Source organism: Varroa jacobsoni, unplaced genomic scaffold (assembly GCF_002532875.2).
Source record: "Varroa jacobsoni isolate VJ856 unplaced genomic scaffold, vjacob_1.0 scaffold_96, whole genome shotgun sequence".
In the NCBI taxonomy this organism is placed as follows: domain Eukaryota; kingdom Metazoa; phylum Arthropoda; class Arachnida; order Mesostigmata; family Varroidae; genus Varroa; species Varroa jacobsoni.
The window spans coordinates 168,333-183,819 of NW_019212998.1; the positions used below are offsets into that span (position 1 = coordinate 168,333).

Here is a 15,487-nt window from a genome sequence, read left to right on the forward strand (position 1 = left end):
CCGCGTCAGCGCGACGGTGGGTGCTTTAATGGCGGGCAGTGGCCCGCCGTCGCAGGCCGGCTTCGGAAACGTGCCGCTGCGCCACGACGTGATACGGCCGCAGTCGAACGGCGGCAGCAGTGTCGGCGGCGGCGGCGGCAGGGCGGGTTTAAGTTTAAAATGTTGAAAATGCCGCTGACGCCGGCCGCCGGTTGCTACTGCCGCCGCCACTGCTGGCGCTATCGAGGGGCTCGGCGCACCAAGTGGTTAGCCCGTTGTGCGCCTTACGGAACGCCGCACGGAAGTCTTTTGAAGAATGGAGAAGGGGTGGGGCCTGTGGGAGGAGCCAAACTGGAAAGGAACTCTTGGCGCGGCACAGAGCGAGCTCGACGCAACCGACACTTCAAGTGGTTCAATAAACACCAGCCGTATCAAAAACAGCAATAATGAAATGCTGTGCAATGCAAAGCACCGTCTTCTGAGCAGGAAAGATCCTATGTGGTGATGGTTATAGTGAAGGTATAATAAATGTACTATCATGTTGGACGGTACCTGTTGTTTCGGGAAAGGGCGGTGCAGACTAGAAGCGCACAGTATGTAAGCGGCAACCCTCTCAAGCAGGGTCTGCTGTATCCGAAGCGTCTGGATCCTGCGAAGCAAGAGAAATCTGTCTTAGCGGAGAAGGGATGGCAAGGGGTGTCGATGATGCAATTCGTGGGGTTGTCAGCGATGTCCAATGGCTCTCCCCCCTCCCCCCATAGATTCAATGACGCTAGACCCTCAGTCAATAACATTGAATTATAATGTGTTTGTGAATGTGCGCCTGCCGCTAACCTAAGATTTACCGGTTATGCCAACATGAGCCAAGTAATCGTAATGGCTACGCATTCCAGGCGATAGTAGGAAAGCGATAGTTGTGGGGAAAGTGATCGCAGTCCTAGGCTGAGTAACAGAATTGCAATGATATTCTATAAGAATAAAGTGGACAGAATGCACACGCCTCACTAGCGTTGGTGTATTTCAGATGAAGACCGGCATTAGGTGGAGTCGAATGGTAGAAGCGTACTCTATTGATGTAGCCTAGAAAAAGCGGCGTTTCTATGAAAATATTCATTGGATTTGAGTATACGAGTAGGTGTGATTGCTTGATGTAAATTTGGTCGTGCCATAATGGCTGCTGTGACCGCCCAGTCGTTTATATCTTGTAGGATACAGACATTTTCAATTGGCTCACAACTTTCAATACAGTGTTAACGTGTTTACAAGCTCAACCCAGAAACTGAAGCCGGTCTGGGTTCGAGTCCGAGCGTAGACACGCTTCGTTTCGTGTAGAAAAGAGTCAGCCATTTCAAATAATGTCTTAAGGGCTAAACATAAAACTCCTAATACTTCTCACAGCAAAAAAGTTGAATTTATAGTTTTTGTTCAAAATGCTTAAATAATCTAATATTCTGTAAATCAAATTAACTCTGAATAACAAGTCAAGAAAAAGCCATTTCGACTGAACCTTCTAGTGGTGGCAGGTCCTTGATGCCACACCGAAGAAGACGCAGTCCTGAAGACTTGTTTACGCAGCAGGACTAGCTGAACGTATTACGCAAAGAATGAATAAATAAAAGATATAGTTATGAACACTTACTTTAGGTAACGGCTTTATTATATCGGAAATTCCGTAAAGTTATCTGCGCTTTTGTCGTTGATTTCATACGCTTGAATTTTCAAAGTCCATTCCAAACAGTAGGATCTGGCACACGAGTAAATAATAAATACAAGCAAAGATCGTATTTTCTATCCTTGTCTATTCCAGAATCCAATGCTAGAATATGAATTAGGTTTTTACATTTTATTATTAAAAAAATGATAGAACGCTGCGTGTAGAAACCATGTCATAAGAACTGTACACTCTGCAACAAAGTTTTTCTGCTTTGACAAAATCCTCGTGAAGAAGCATTGTGAATTTTTAACAGGTTTATCCTCAATTGTTGCCACTGAACTGCTAACACTTCAAGCAACTTTTCTATGAAGCTCGTAATGAAGTATCATGTTGGCAGATACTACGTAAAACTTTTAAGAATAACGGTGTTTATTGAATAAAAAAAAATCTATTCATGCAAGCATACGAAGCGTCGGTATATCTCAGATGAAGAGGGCACCATTATTAGACATTATTATCACCTTTGATAGCAACAGTAGTGTTCTAGTTAGCAAGCAGCTCTTTATTACTAAGTCATAAGCCCATACATAGATCCAGTAGCCAAGCGACCTAGTTGTTTGATAGGGAACATAGTACTGAACCTTCTTGTAGTTACCCTTCGCGCAATTCGATTTCTGCTGTTTTTACAGCTGACAATGATCATGGGGTTAATCAATTGCCAGCCATCAGGCACGAGAATTACGTGCAGCCGTCAGGCGGCTGCACGTAATTCTCGCGAGAAAGCCGTTCTTTTATACCCGGCCTTCGGCGTATAATAGATCGAAAGGATCACCTAACGTAAAAGTCGCAGTTGAACCATGATTCAAATAGATGACCGCCTCTGTGAAGTAGTGACTGCATAAGGGAAGGTTTGCAGAAAGCTCGACGTATTTGAAACTTACCTAGGTCCAACGAACGTAGATTATGTGCGAATCCAGGGATACGTACATTCCCGTTCAAGTGACACGTTTTTTGCGTATGTTCTTCAGCTGAAATCTGAAACACTATTGACGTGATTCTGATCGTAAAACCCGAAGCATTTATCGCAAGGACGGGATCATCAACATGGCCGCCATCACACACACACTCTAGTTAATTTAGGCAGCTTTTTTTTGAGAAGACTAATTGATTGATTTTCAAAACGCAATCGTTAGAGATATTTACTATTCAAGCGGTAAATGTATTATCATTATTATTAGTAGTAAGATTACTTCGATACGTATCTTCGACTGCTTGATTTCCATCGGGGCTCCAAGCTTCATAGACTGCCAGAAAAATACGCATCAGCCATCGGGCGTTTGCATCGAAACAACGCGAAGAAATAATGCTTAGGACACACCTGACAACACACCTGACAACCACGCCATTAAAAGGCCAACTGCCCCCTGGCTTCATCGAAAAGCACATTTGTCATCCCTATATTTGCAGATTTTTCCTTTAATTCTCTATTACTCTAAATGTATTACAAAAAATAATTTTTTTTTGAAGTGCGTCTCGTGTGAATCTCAAGTAGCTAGGAAATGTTTTTTGTCGAATGTCTACGCATTTTCTCTGGTTGTCAATATGCTCTTAAAACTATCCTATTTTCCAAGCGATATATTGGATAAGTAAGGCTCGTACAAGTACACACAATATATTCGGTCGGTTTGTAACGATCGACGATTGCGCTATCAAACACTATCAACGCTAGAGTAAATTAATACACATAAACAAATTTTGTCCTAGAAATCATTGTTAGGACTCCGAACTTCCGAAAGTGCATATGAGATTTACGGACGCCATATATATCATATATATTTACGTAAACTTTGTTTCCCATGGATAATCCTTGAAATTGAACCGAAGGCGCAACTTAAGTGCGTCCTGTTTTTATCTAACAATCTTGCTTACATGATTATACTTAAGGAGCGGTTTGCATATGCTTAGTTCAAAGTTGAAAGTAACTGGAAAGAGAATTTACTATGTCGGGACATTTTTCTTTTTTATTTTGTGTGACGCCTATTGTCGTCAAACGCCGTTATGTCAGTATTTTATGAAGCAAACGTTTCACGTGGTTGCGGTAAGTTCTTACCAGGATTCAATAAAATCAAAAAGCTTTTTGCGTAGTTCTCATTACCACGTCATCCAAACAAATCTACACTTAATATCAAGTTCTACGAAGTAAATGCCCGAAGTGGTTAACGATAGACTGAGACACACGAAGTTTCTATATGGAGTTGTATACACCTGGTGCGCGCCGGCAGGTTTAGCATAGGCCAGCTTTTATGCAGCGAAAAGATAGACATGACAAACACTGTGGAATCGAATAAACAGCCAAGGGAAACGCATTCCAGATTTGATGAAAGCGATCCTCATAGGAGTAAGTAACTACGATAATCCTCTCTTTCTCGCTAGCGCCGTGCTGATATGCGAGCGTCGTAATAAACTGATGAGAAATTGCGCGAACCGGACTTAGGCAGGGCTCAGAGGAGAGACATTGGCCTGCGGCAGGCTTCAAGCGTACGATACGGAGCTGGACAACGGTCAGCGCATCTAGGACATTTCTGGGTATACGAACGACGAAATTACAACATCCACTCCTAAGCTACGACTCACCGTCGCCCTTCCTTCCTCTCCTCAAGCACCGTTTGGGCAGTTGGGCAGCGACATTGCAGTTATAATTGGTATCGTAGTCCTACAGCTACCGTGCGTCTGGTAAAAGTCGTACTGAAGGTATAGATGGTAGCTGACAACTCCCCGAACGAGTGTGCCAAGTCCTTCATATAACTATTATTAGGTGTTTCGCCCACCCCATGAAAGCGAAATGGAGTCGTGAGATAACGTGGGCTTAGATTAATTTCTTGATAAAATTAGGTTCGATGCTCAACGGTAAAGTAGAATGGTAATCTTTCTACATATTTATTTCAGACTTGTTCCTTGTACCTATTTTAATTCATTATGAAGTTATTGTCTGAAATGAGTCTGTGGAAAAAAGCCGACGTTTAAACGGAAAGATTATTTGACCAAAAAGACCAAAACGTCGACGTCAACTGGTAAGCGAAGCTATATACTTTTAATTGTCACGTACGACGGCCGTTATTCTGCAAGCTTTGTGTAAAGCTACTGAATAATTCTGTTATTAAGCTGATTCGTACGCTGCAGATCTATGCGCGCTGATTTTGAAATACAGTGTACACATATAAAATAATACAGCGTATGCTAATGCTCCAGGGCACTTAAACAAAGCGAAGAGACTGGGCTGGATTTGAATTTAATTTTCGTGCTGATTTTTTTTGGTTTATATGTCCATCGAAATTTGTGTGAAGTGTACCTAAATGCTATAACAAATACATGTTATGATAGGCCTAACATACCGATCGTCGCCCCCAACTAAGCTTCTTATTCCTACCATCGGACCTCTAAAGCCTTAAGGCCGACAACTTTGTTTCTCAAGGAAAAACCTGGCTTATTCAAATTTTTGTTCACTGCGTTAGTGCTGTTCAGGTTGCTGTTATTGTAATACGCTTGCACTAATTAGAACGAATAGCGATTAGCTCTATAATCGCAAACTGTCCCATCGTGGAAATATACCAGGGTGTTCTCAATTGATTGACATCAGCATGGTAGCGCCCCGAATGCCCGCCATAGAAGGTTCGCGCGTAAAACAAATGTCTGGAGTAAACACTGCCGCATTCGGTGTATGTAAATCGTTCCTTTATCAAAAATTTGAAGACCTCATAAAGCCTAAGCGTCTGTTGTTATTGATTCTAAGATGTTCACTATCTAGCTTAAAGAAATACTATTGCCTTCATCCATTGACACATATATACGGTATATACACATGTTGTCTATACATATGTGTGTACCGTATGAAGTTTCAACATAAAATCAAAGGAGTCTTTCGTAAAATAGGTTTCAAAGCCACATCTAGAGTGATGACGCAGCTGTTTATTTTCAAAGGGTGGTCTCGAATAATCCGAGTGCAAACACGACAAAGTTGCAAGGAAAGACAAGACGGATCTAATAATTACTTAAGGCAAAATGGGTTACGTAGCCATCCCTTCGAAGTTTTCTGTGAAGAGTGGAAGCTAAAATAAATACGAGGCGAGGTAGAAAACTCGGTGACGGAAAAAGTGGCCACTGAGTGTTTTTTGGAGCGGACAGCGGAGTTTTGGATGGCCTTCTTCGTCCTTTAGAAACAGCAGGACGGCCGACAAGCGCCGCGTAGGCAGTAAGGAAAAATGCGGCGCTCATTTGGGAAACAACAAGGACTGGACAAGGCCCAGAGCACTGCTATAGCTCGAGTAATTCTGGTGGAAATTCAACTTTTTGCTCCACGAGGTGGAAAATTAATTTTCTTGCTCAACTCTGCGGTGGAGCACGGATAGCGTGGTAGTTCCCGGCTACAGTCTTGTTCATCGCCCCTGAGAAATTTTCTCTCCAGTTTTAACCGATGTTACGCCTAAATAGTAGATTAGGTCCCAAAAGGTTTTTCTTTGAAAACTCTTTCTCTATTTATCCTTATCTTCTATCGAGGCGGTGTCCACACCGAAGAATTCCTATCATAGGTAGAAGTAGTGGTCGCGTAGTTATCCCTTCAGAGCACTCCTTTAAAGTTGGAAAAAGATATAAAACCCCTGCTAGTAGCAAGGAACCAATAGTGCCAGCGGTACCGATGCGTGGCGACAGCCTGCAACGCCACTAGTTCACGTTAACTGATGTCCGGGAAGTGTCTTTTTAGGGTTCACGAATTAACCGAAAAAATCTAAGTAAATATTTATTAATCGTACTGTATATTTCAACTGTATTGCGCTATGGGTACGTTCTCACGACGTCGTTCAAATATTGAAATTTGTACCTATTTTTCTCTTAGTTTTTTTTCTTAAATAGAATTTCTTTTTCTATCCTCACTTAGCAATAGCGCTTCATCTATAGAATTAAAAGCGAAAAATGAGGCAGAACTCACTTTTGTAGCTCATCTGTTTTTCTGACTGGTCTATTTCCCATCGCGCCTGATCCATTCTCGAATCTTCTACAGGGGCGGCGTCGAGCCGTTACAGTCGAGGCATACTATTACTACGATATCTCTATTAACAGTGGTCTCCATTAAGTCCAAGCATAAATGAGAGCCGTCACTTATTCCCCGAAAGGCTGAAGTATTGGCGTAGGGTTACATCAATGCTCGTTAACCTTTGTTATTCGCTATAGGGGAGCACGGCTGATACAGTGGCTCTGCAGTAACCCTTGACCGTGACTGCAGAGGACGTCGATCAGTTATCTTCGGTCTTGGGCTTTAAGAGGGTTACGAAGCAAATCGGTGGGACGAACTCAGAAAGCAGAACTCGCTAAATATAACGTTTTTTGCAATGCCTTTTGAAAACACCTCCACGCCATGCTCCATGCCCGCGGAGCCTTGGACTCTGTTGCAGTAATGTGGTAATAATCAAGGCGCCTTTTGCATTTATGTGGCTACAATACTGGCTATAGTTGAGCTAACAACAGTTGCTTCGCAGTGAATGATAGAGTGGGCATCTTCTTTCGTCCAATTCAGCCGATGGATCTATGCCACTGTTCCACTGAACGAGGCGTTGGCGCCTCAGTCCCCAGGGGTAGCAGGCAGCTTCTTATGGGAATAAAAGTCGACGAAGAGATAGGACTGTTTAAATCCTTTGAGCGGCCCCCTTCTAAATCATTCCTTAACTGTTTACCCTAAACCCCTTCAGCAAACTTTACCCGAGGCGATTTATGAGCTGGGACGCTTCACCAGAGAACTAACGTAGAGAGGTGGAAACACCTATTTTTCTTTCTTCTTTCCTTGCCGTTTTTCTTTGTTTTACCAACTTATAACGAAAGCCAAAGCAATTAAGTGAGCTGCTTTGTCAAACGGAGAACTGGCAAAAGATCGCCGATGACGTTCACGACCATGCTACGCAGAGGAAAAAGAGACTACATGTGTACCCAAGAGGGAGATATGAAACGGTAGGTTGAAAGTGCCGTGGGGTGTATAAATGTTCGTGGGAGTTGCCCCAACCGGCAAATGTTGCCGTGCGACTCTTCATGACAGCCAGCCATTAAGGGAGTACCATTGCACATTTGCTGTCCGAAGGGTTCTGGTGCGGAGAGCGCGTGGAACAGGCGGGGAACATTTTAAGCTGCCATGGGATCGGCTGAGTGCTGAGGAGGTTTTGGCAACACTTCACGTCCTGATAATAAACTAACTCGTTAGTTAACTCAAATACGTGTCGAGTCTAACCTCTCTCCGCTCTACCTCAATATTTGTTGTTCGCCATTTTACTTCTATGACTAAGTGACAGGGTCTTTCATTGAAATCTAACCCTCTCGTTTGCAGGGCGCATTGAAACACGGTCGTATTAAAAAACAATGAAATTAACAGTAATAACTGAGTGCTATCGATATAATAGCATGCAAATATCAATAGCATATACCATAGAAGGTGAATTATTGAATATCGATTTCACAAGTGGTTTTCACTATCGTTTCATGCCTAGGTTCATTACCTATCACCATTCAGAACGATAGGAAAATGCTTTCCAGTAAAGCGCTGATTTCTGTCCAGACACAAATGAATTACAATAGTTTGCTAACCTTTGGGACATCGGGTATACTGTGACGGTCATGTGCACCTCAAAGATTTCCCCTGTCAGGTTAGGCTTACTATGTAAATTTCAATTTCAGGTACCGGATGCCTTAACGCACCCTAATTTGCAGCCAGTACTACGAGGCCCCAGTAGCCAGGCACACAAACGAACTTTGACAGCAACTAGCAAAACTTATAACAAATTACAACTGGCTGTTTTTGGAGTGGCACAACCTAAGCGGCAACGTGTCATGCGGTGAGGGCCAAGTCAGCCGCAGGAGCTTCAACTGTAACGGACGAAATCATATCTTATTGTCGAACTTTCAACGCTGTTCTACCAACTCGAAAGGTGAGTAGAGAAAAAAACGTGCGAGAGAACGATAGAAACATATATATATAGGAAGCGCAAGTTATCAGAAATCTCCAACAGTATGAGCACCTTTTAGCTTCAGTGGCAAAAGCTCGCTAGTCCGAGTCCCCCTGCTTAGAATCCAGGCCTATCGGAGCAGGACAGGGTTCCCGCTAACGCAACTTGAGAACTGTAGTATCTGTAAGGGTACTGTCACCTGCTGCAGGACGTAGGGTTGGCGAAACAGGAGTAGTTTTAAGGTTGATACGAGCTAACTTTGTCACTGTTGGTGCTTCGAACTGATTAACGCTGTGTGACTAGTTAGCTATAAAGTTTAAATTAAGATAGGGCAATTCACTTAGTTAAAGCAGTTTTTCAATTAACGATTAAAATACTTCATATATGAAACGAATGGCTTAGGAAAAATCAATGCTCTCTTCACGATGTCGCCGAGAGGTCGGCAACGTTCATTTGCAGGCATGCAGGCATTTAGCAGCCTCGCGATGAGTCTCCGTTCCACGTGTGAATATACAAATCGATCCCTCGTTAAAATATTTCCCTGTTCATTAGAAACATGGATCTCACGCTTCACCTCTGTCGCTGTTCCGAGTCAACGGCCGAAGGCCCTGACGGCATACAGTAGCATGTAGTTTAATATCCTATCCGATGGTTTGTATCGGCTTCAGCCCGGGCTGAGCTATACGGAAACTAAAGACTCGGGCGGCGGCCCACACCCCATTTCTTATCAGAACAATGGACCAACGGCACTTTCGAGGGCGGTGGTAGCAATGGCGGCGGCAGCGGTTACGATCGAAGTGCTATATAAACACACGTGCAGGGTGACTGAAGATTGTACTCAATTGGAATTTCTCATAATTTCTCCCATAAATACTATAGAATACGGTTTGGCGGCTTAGTTGATCTACGGAGTTTTGTTCGTAGTGTAAATATCAACCAAAAAACACATATGGATGTTTTAGAAAGTACTAAAAAATTGCGGCTAAATCGATTCAAAGAAAAAAATTAGAGTATACATAGACGGCATTCCGTCATTTGTTAGAGCGAACTGCCGTCTTAATATGTGATAAGGTTTTGTTTCGGGATCGTTGCTGGATAGCTTTTGGTAACTATTCTCCCACTAGTTGATAGATTTCACATAGATGTGGACGGACGATTGGATATGGTAAGAGCAGGCAACGTGGCCGGCAGGTTTACTCGTTTAGTTTAGCCTGGGCAATGTTTGGTCCTCTTTACGTGTTTTGTTTCTCGTTCCTTCTTTCTGGACCATTCAGTCCCATCAGGCTTTTTTTGGCTATTGATTAGTTAATTAGAACGCCTTCGTATTTTTCGCCTGCCTCAGAGCAATAATTAGCCGTCAACGCAGAACGTATCGCCCATTCCAACTTTGCCGTTTCCTCATAGAACGGCCGTCGTTGTCCGGGCGGCCATCAATTGCTCTGCTCATTTTTAGATTTTACGGAACCACAGCAATCAAATACTTGGCTCTGTTGTATGTAAACGGTTATAGGCTACCACGATGTGCCGTAATGATGTGGAATCGTCCATATAACTAACAAGGTCAAGCGGATATGAACTACGTATTGATCTTACTCGGTTTCCATCGGACCTGATTGAAGTAAAAGTCTGCCTACATTAGTTGTTGTGAACATCTATTGCAAATTCCGCTGAAGTCCCGCTGCGTCTACTTATCTGTCCACAAATGAATATATATATATTTATTTGATAGAGATTCAAGGAGTAAACGCGGTCTCTGTACGCTCTAGAAGCTAGACAATGGGATGGGCCTATTTGAAGAACGATTTGCCGACAGTTCATTGGGTTGCTTCTATCAGTGTTAACTGTTAACGGTATCATTATACATTTGTCGAGAAAAAAATCCTAACCTGATAGTGAGCTTTATGAGACACCATAATGATAGGCAGAATTTCGAACAGAACGAGTTCGTCTATTGTTATTTCCGGTTACCACCCGGCACTATCGCAAAGAAAGCTGGGTTCTCTAGGAGTGCAACCACAAGCATGGATACTGCAAAAATTACTCCGGTCAATTTTTAAGGTCCCTGGCTAAATTCGCTCGGAAATAGCAAACAAACGTCGCCTGATCGTGTCTGTCATATTCGGTTCCGTCATTAGCCAGCTACAACGGTAGAACTGCTTTGAACATTTTCTATAGTTGCATCCTTCATACACTGTGCTTGAATTAATACCGATAGCGCACTAAGGGTGGTGTTGTGTGAACCGGCGATGTTAGGAGTTTCATCAGTCCTGCAGGCTCCCTGCCCCTCAAAAACAGTTAGGACAGGCCAATAACTCTTATTAACACTCGACCGGCCCGACGGCATCGGAGTTTTGCTATTCACCATCCGCTTCTCTAGGCCTTCCATTAGACGGGAACATTGCGGCGAGCCAACGGCTTCGTCTAGGGGCAGTCCCAGCATTCCCTCCCATTGTGGCCGCGTAAAGAATAGCGAACGAACGGGAATCAACAACAGAAGCAACGAAAAGGCACGAAGCGTTCGTCGTTTTTCCTATGTTCTCGCGTTTTTTTTTGTTGTTGGTTATTTATCTCTCTGCTTTTAGCCGTTTCGGCGATTTCGCGCGCCGACACCACGTTAGGCAGGCAATGACGGGTTGATCTTGCGTCCCCACTTTTTCATCGGCCACGCCGCCTGAGACGCCTGCTTGCACGCGTCTTGATTTCAATTAACAACTAAAATGACGAGACCGGTTATGGCAAGGACGGCGGCAGTAGCAGCCACTTAAAACACTATGTTGGGAGTGGCTGAATGATAAGTTGAGCTGAATCTCAATCTCACAAGTACGGGTCGCGTCGAGCTTTCTCAGCTAAATGTACTACTAACCAGCTAGATGAAAGAGCACCCGTAAACTGTAAAGGAAGACCTATTCGATTTTATTTTTTTCATTATATACCTATAATGCGGGTGTTTAAAAGTTTTGAGAGCGATATGGATTCTTCGTACAATTGGTTTCCAAGTAGGGCTGGGCTTAAGTTAATTAAACGTTACCTACACATTTTACTAGCAACTTATTCGCAGTTACGCTGCGAGTATACTCATGGCGTACGGTTAATATTGGCACTATTACCATCCTGCAAACTTAGCTCTGAACCTTGAATACACCTATGGATATAGTGATAGGTTGTGTTATGCACCAAATTATTAAAACTACGTTATCATCAGGTAGCGTTACTAACTCGATCAGTTACTCTGTGAATAATGTTGATTTTTCAAGACATTGCGCCTGCCGCGTTCCCAACTACCCCATTATCCTTTATGCAATACACTGACAAATAGCAGGCCCGAGGTACCTGAAGTTCTTCTGTGCCAATAGTTTCCGCTAGGACATTAATGCTAGATACCTTTCACAACTTTACCTTTTCGCAGCTATCTATATCCAGTCGACAAGTGCTACCCCATTGTCCAGATATGTATTTTCAGTCTTCAGTTAAGGCTTCAGACTTCTTGCAAACTTCTGTCTTCATTGTTGTATGGCCTTGGTGACCAACACCCGGCCGAACGTTCCGTGCTGCTGGCAAGGCTAAAAATCTCTTCGTTGAGCTTTGCTAGGGCGCTCCCATCTTTCATGAGCTGAAAGGGACCGCGCATTGGTCACCGGTACACAAACGTTTTGTGCTCAAGTCGACGTCTTCACACAGATTGTGGCATACCCCGTCAGTAATCTGTAAGCGACTCATCTGCGAGTACAATAAATACTGTCGGCATGTCAGGACAAGGCGAAAAAAGGAATAAAAAACATTGAAAACAAGGGCTCAGTGTAAAAGAACGAACGGCGTACGTTTTTCATCCTGGGGATCAAACTGGCCGCTTGTTTTTTTGAGCTGTTGAAATACGCGTGAGTTACCTGTCTGTGTGTGTTCGTAATAGGCAATAAGATAGATGCATTTCACGTCCAGAGATTTGGTTCAGAAGCCGAAAAGCTCGTCAGTTTCTACTGATAGTAAGAACGGATATAGAATATGAATAGCTGAGGTCCACAGGCAATCTATCTTCGCAGATAGCTGCTTCTCCTCTATTGAAAGAGGCGTGGGGGCAAACATATTTCCAATGTGGGAAGTTAAATCGCCGTGCTTGACTTTGCTTCTATATATGGCATAATTACTTGAGCTAATCTATATGGATCTTTTTTTAATTAATCGGATGCCTTGTTGATCAGCGATGCGCTAATTTGGCCTTGGCCATATGTGTCGATATGCCTATGTTACTATTTATTACGATTTGAAGTAAATATGACCTATCTCAAAATGGTCAACTTCGAGAAAAAATGTAAGATGTTGAAAATTGACTTTGCTACCAGTTCTTCATCTTCCTATTTTTTTCAAAACATCAATTACTACCAGGTTCAACGTGTCGTATAGCAGATGATCACGTCTTTAACTTCCCTACACCAAAACGTACAAAGTTGTTTTAATGGCTATGAACGACTTCAGTTCACGGAAGATGTTTTTGGGATGACTTCTTACATGTTCATTGAGCAGACGCGTTTGATTGGTGTAGTTTCTTCTCTTACCTATTAATAGAAGACTGCGTCAAGTCCGAAGTTACAATTTTTCGAAATTAACAAAAAGTTATCGAAATGACAGTTAGTGCCAGCTCACATTTACAAACAAACTTACACATACACACAATCACAGCTAAAGCGGTCTTAGCAGATCTATTCTAGATGTTAGGGTTATTTTCATGTTGGCTCATCTTGAACTGATGCGGATGGTTATTGTACGCAGGCGCTATATGTGTAGTGCTCCAAACATATAAAAAGTAAATAGATAGTACAATTCAGGGCGCGCTTCCTCAGACTTCACGCATACAAGTAAGTGACGTACGACGATAAACGAAGCTGCTGGAGAGAGGCAGATGAACGGACGCCCAGACCGACCGATCGAAATGCCAGTAGTAAATCAAAAATCGTTTACTTACTTATTCAGCTCTGTCAGCACATTGTTCGCATGACTGCAATTTCACTTATGATTGCCCCTCTATATATGTAGATATAAATTTGGGTTTTATTGGCAATCGTATTTATGACGGAAGATGTGGGCCTTCGGCACTGTCACTCGCGCATGCGTAACCGAAGTTAAAAATAAACTTGTGTTATTTACAAAGTTCGTCAAGAGCGCATAACGTTGCGCTGAGCAAATTCATTGGCATGAAGGAGTGTCAAATATGTTTCGACCATTTAGCCTATCTCTTTTTCATTGTCGTTTACGCCAAGCCGCTGTTGTATTTTTTGCTGAAGTTCAGCTACTGCTAGACACTGTACACGAAGCCGCCCCTTCCGCCGCCACCGTCAGCAGCCGCAGTCAGTCTTGTGCAAGGTGGTTCCCTGGTGTCGACGGCAAGCCGTAGTAATTCAATTTATAATTTACTTGAGCGCGCGAGCGCTTTCTCGTTCCTTTGTCGTTCTTGGACGAACGGACAAACGCTAGCCCGCGTCGATGAGCCTTGTGGAGCGCCAACGCCAAAAAATACCGACAATCTGTGCTAAGAAAATGTAATTGGGGTGAAAAAAATCGTACATTACAAGATTATATATATATATATATATATATATATATATAGCCCAAGTAAGCAGAGTTGAGCGTTCGACCGGGTTCCGTGTTGTTACTGCAGCTGCTGCCGCTGTTATGGTCGGCGACGCGGCTTGTTATGGCGTTCAAATTGATGGTTGGTGCCTTACTTAAGATCAGTTTAGTTAGCGGCTGATCCCTTCGAACGGCGCGAAGATCAGCGTAAAGAGTTGGCTGACGGTGTGCTATGGCCACGTCACGCAAGTGAATCTGTTCACATAAGTACGGCCGTTAAGAGAATTAATAAGTGCAAATTATATTCGTTTGGTCAATCTGCAATATCTCGAAGGGGTCGGCTATTCACTGCTGGTGTTCGGAAATTCTGGATCAAACAGGCCATTGCATCAAAATTGACCTTGACGTTAGCTCACGTGGGCACGAACAAGCAAGCGCCACTCGTGCGCGTGTACGTATATTCAAGCGCTACCGATACAAATTCTGCTGTGAGATAGACTGATGATTATATTGGTGCACGACCGACTAGTTGTACAATTCGTTAGGGGACTCGAGGTGGTGCGGCTAACCTAGATAGGAACAAGTGTAATAAGGACACTTTAATAGTTTACCGTACGTCGTTGATGGAATAGAAAATGTTTTACCTTTCAGAAGCTTACATATGGTAACCATCAACTATATTACCGTGTAAGAATAGCTATTCTTACGTGTACCTGAAAATTACTAGCTAGATTAGTTCAGTATGGACAATCCAGCAATACTTCATCTGGTACCGTAGTTCAAGACGTACGGCACTGTTAGGGGTATGTGCAAAGAGTTGTCTGGATAATGTCTTTGTGTAGTTCATTGTAGAATTCAATATCGAGGCCTGCAAATACCTGCGACTAATTCAGGTCGAATCCCAAGAAGGCGGGAATCGCTTCTGGAGGTCACTTGGTCTATTGCTAGACATCTATAATTAAATAGCCCTCGTGCCTCCCCAGTAACAATCGAAGTGGATCGCAAAAAACGCGAAGACTTCTCTTGTGCATTAAACAATGCTAAAAAGCGAGGCGCCAGTACATTACGAGGCACTTCGTCTATTCATATAGTCCGCCTCTATCGTAATGAACTATCTGTCGCAACGTGAACGTTTCGTTGAAGTATCGCATGAAGGCGTCGGGGGTCTGTTGGGGTCCTGCGGCGATTTCATCGGATCACGAGAGCGGTCTCCGGTCCACCACGAATGAGACTTCTCACGATCTACTGAATATGAATTCATTCTTAATTGAGGTATTCACCCTTGCCTCACTTTTATCCTGCGCTCGTC

The 15,487-nt window shown here is 43.2% G+C and overlaps 1 protein-coding gene across 4 annotated transcripts in view; it reads left to right on the forward strand.

Moving 5' to 3' along the window:
• LOC111264388 (uncharacterized) overlaps positions 1-15,487 on the forward strand; it is a 173,547-nt gene that overhangs the window by 59,263 nt on the left and 98,797 nt on the right. For all 4 annotated transcript variants that reach the window (XM_086970026.1, XM_022840267.2, XM_022840258.2 and 1 more), the window contains one exon: positions 8,348-8,598. The gene's annotated coding sequence lies outside the window, so the exon portion shown is untranslated. The remainder of the gene's footprint in view (positions 1-8,347; positions 8,599-15,487) is intronic.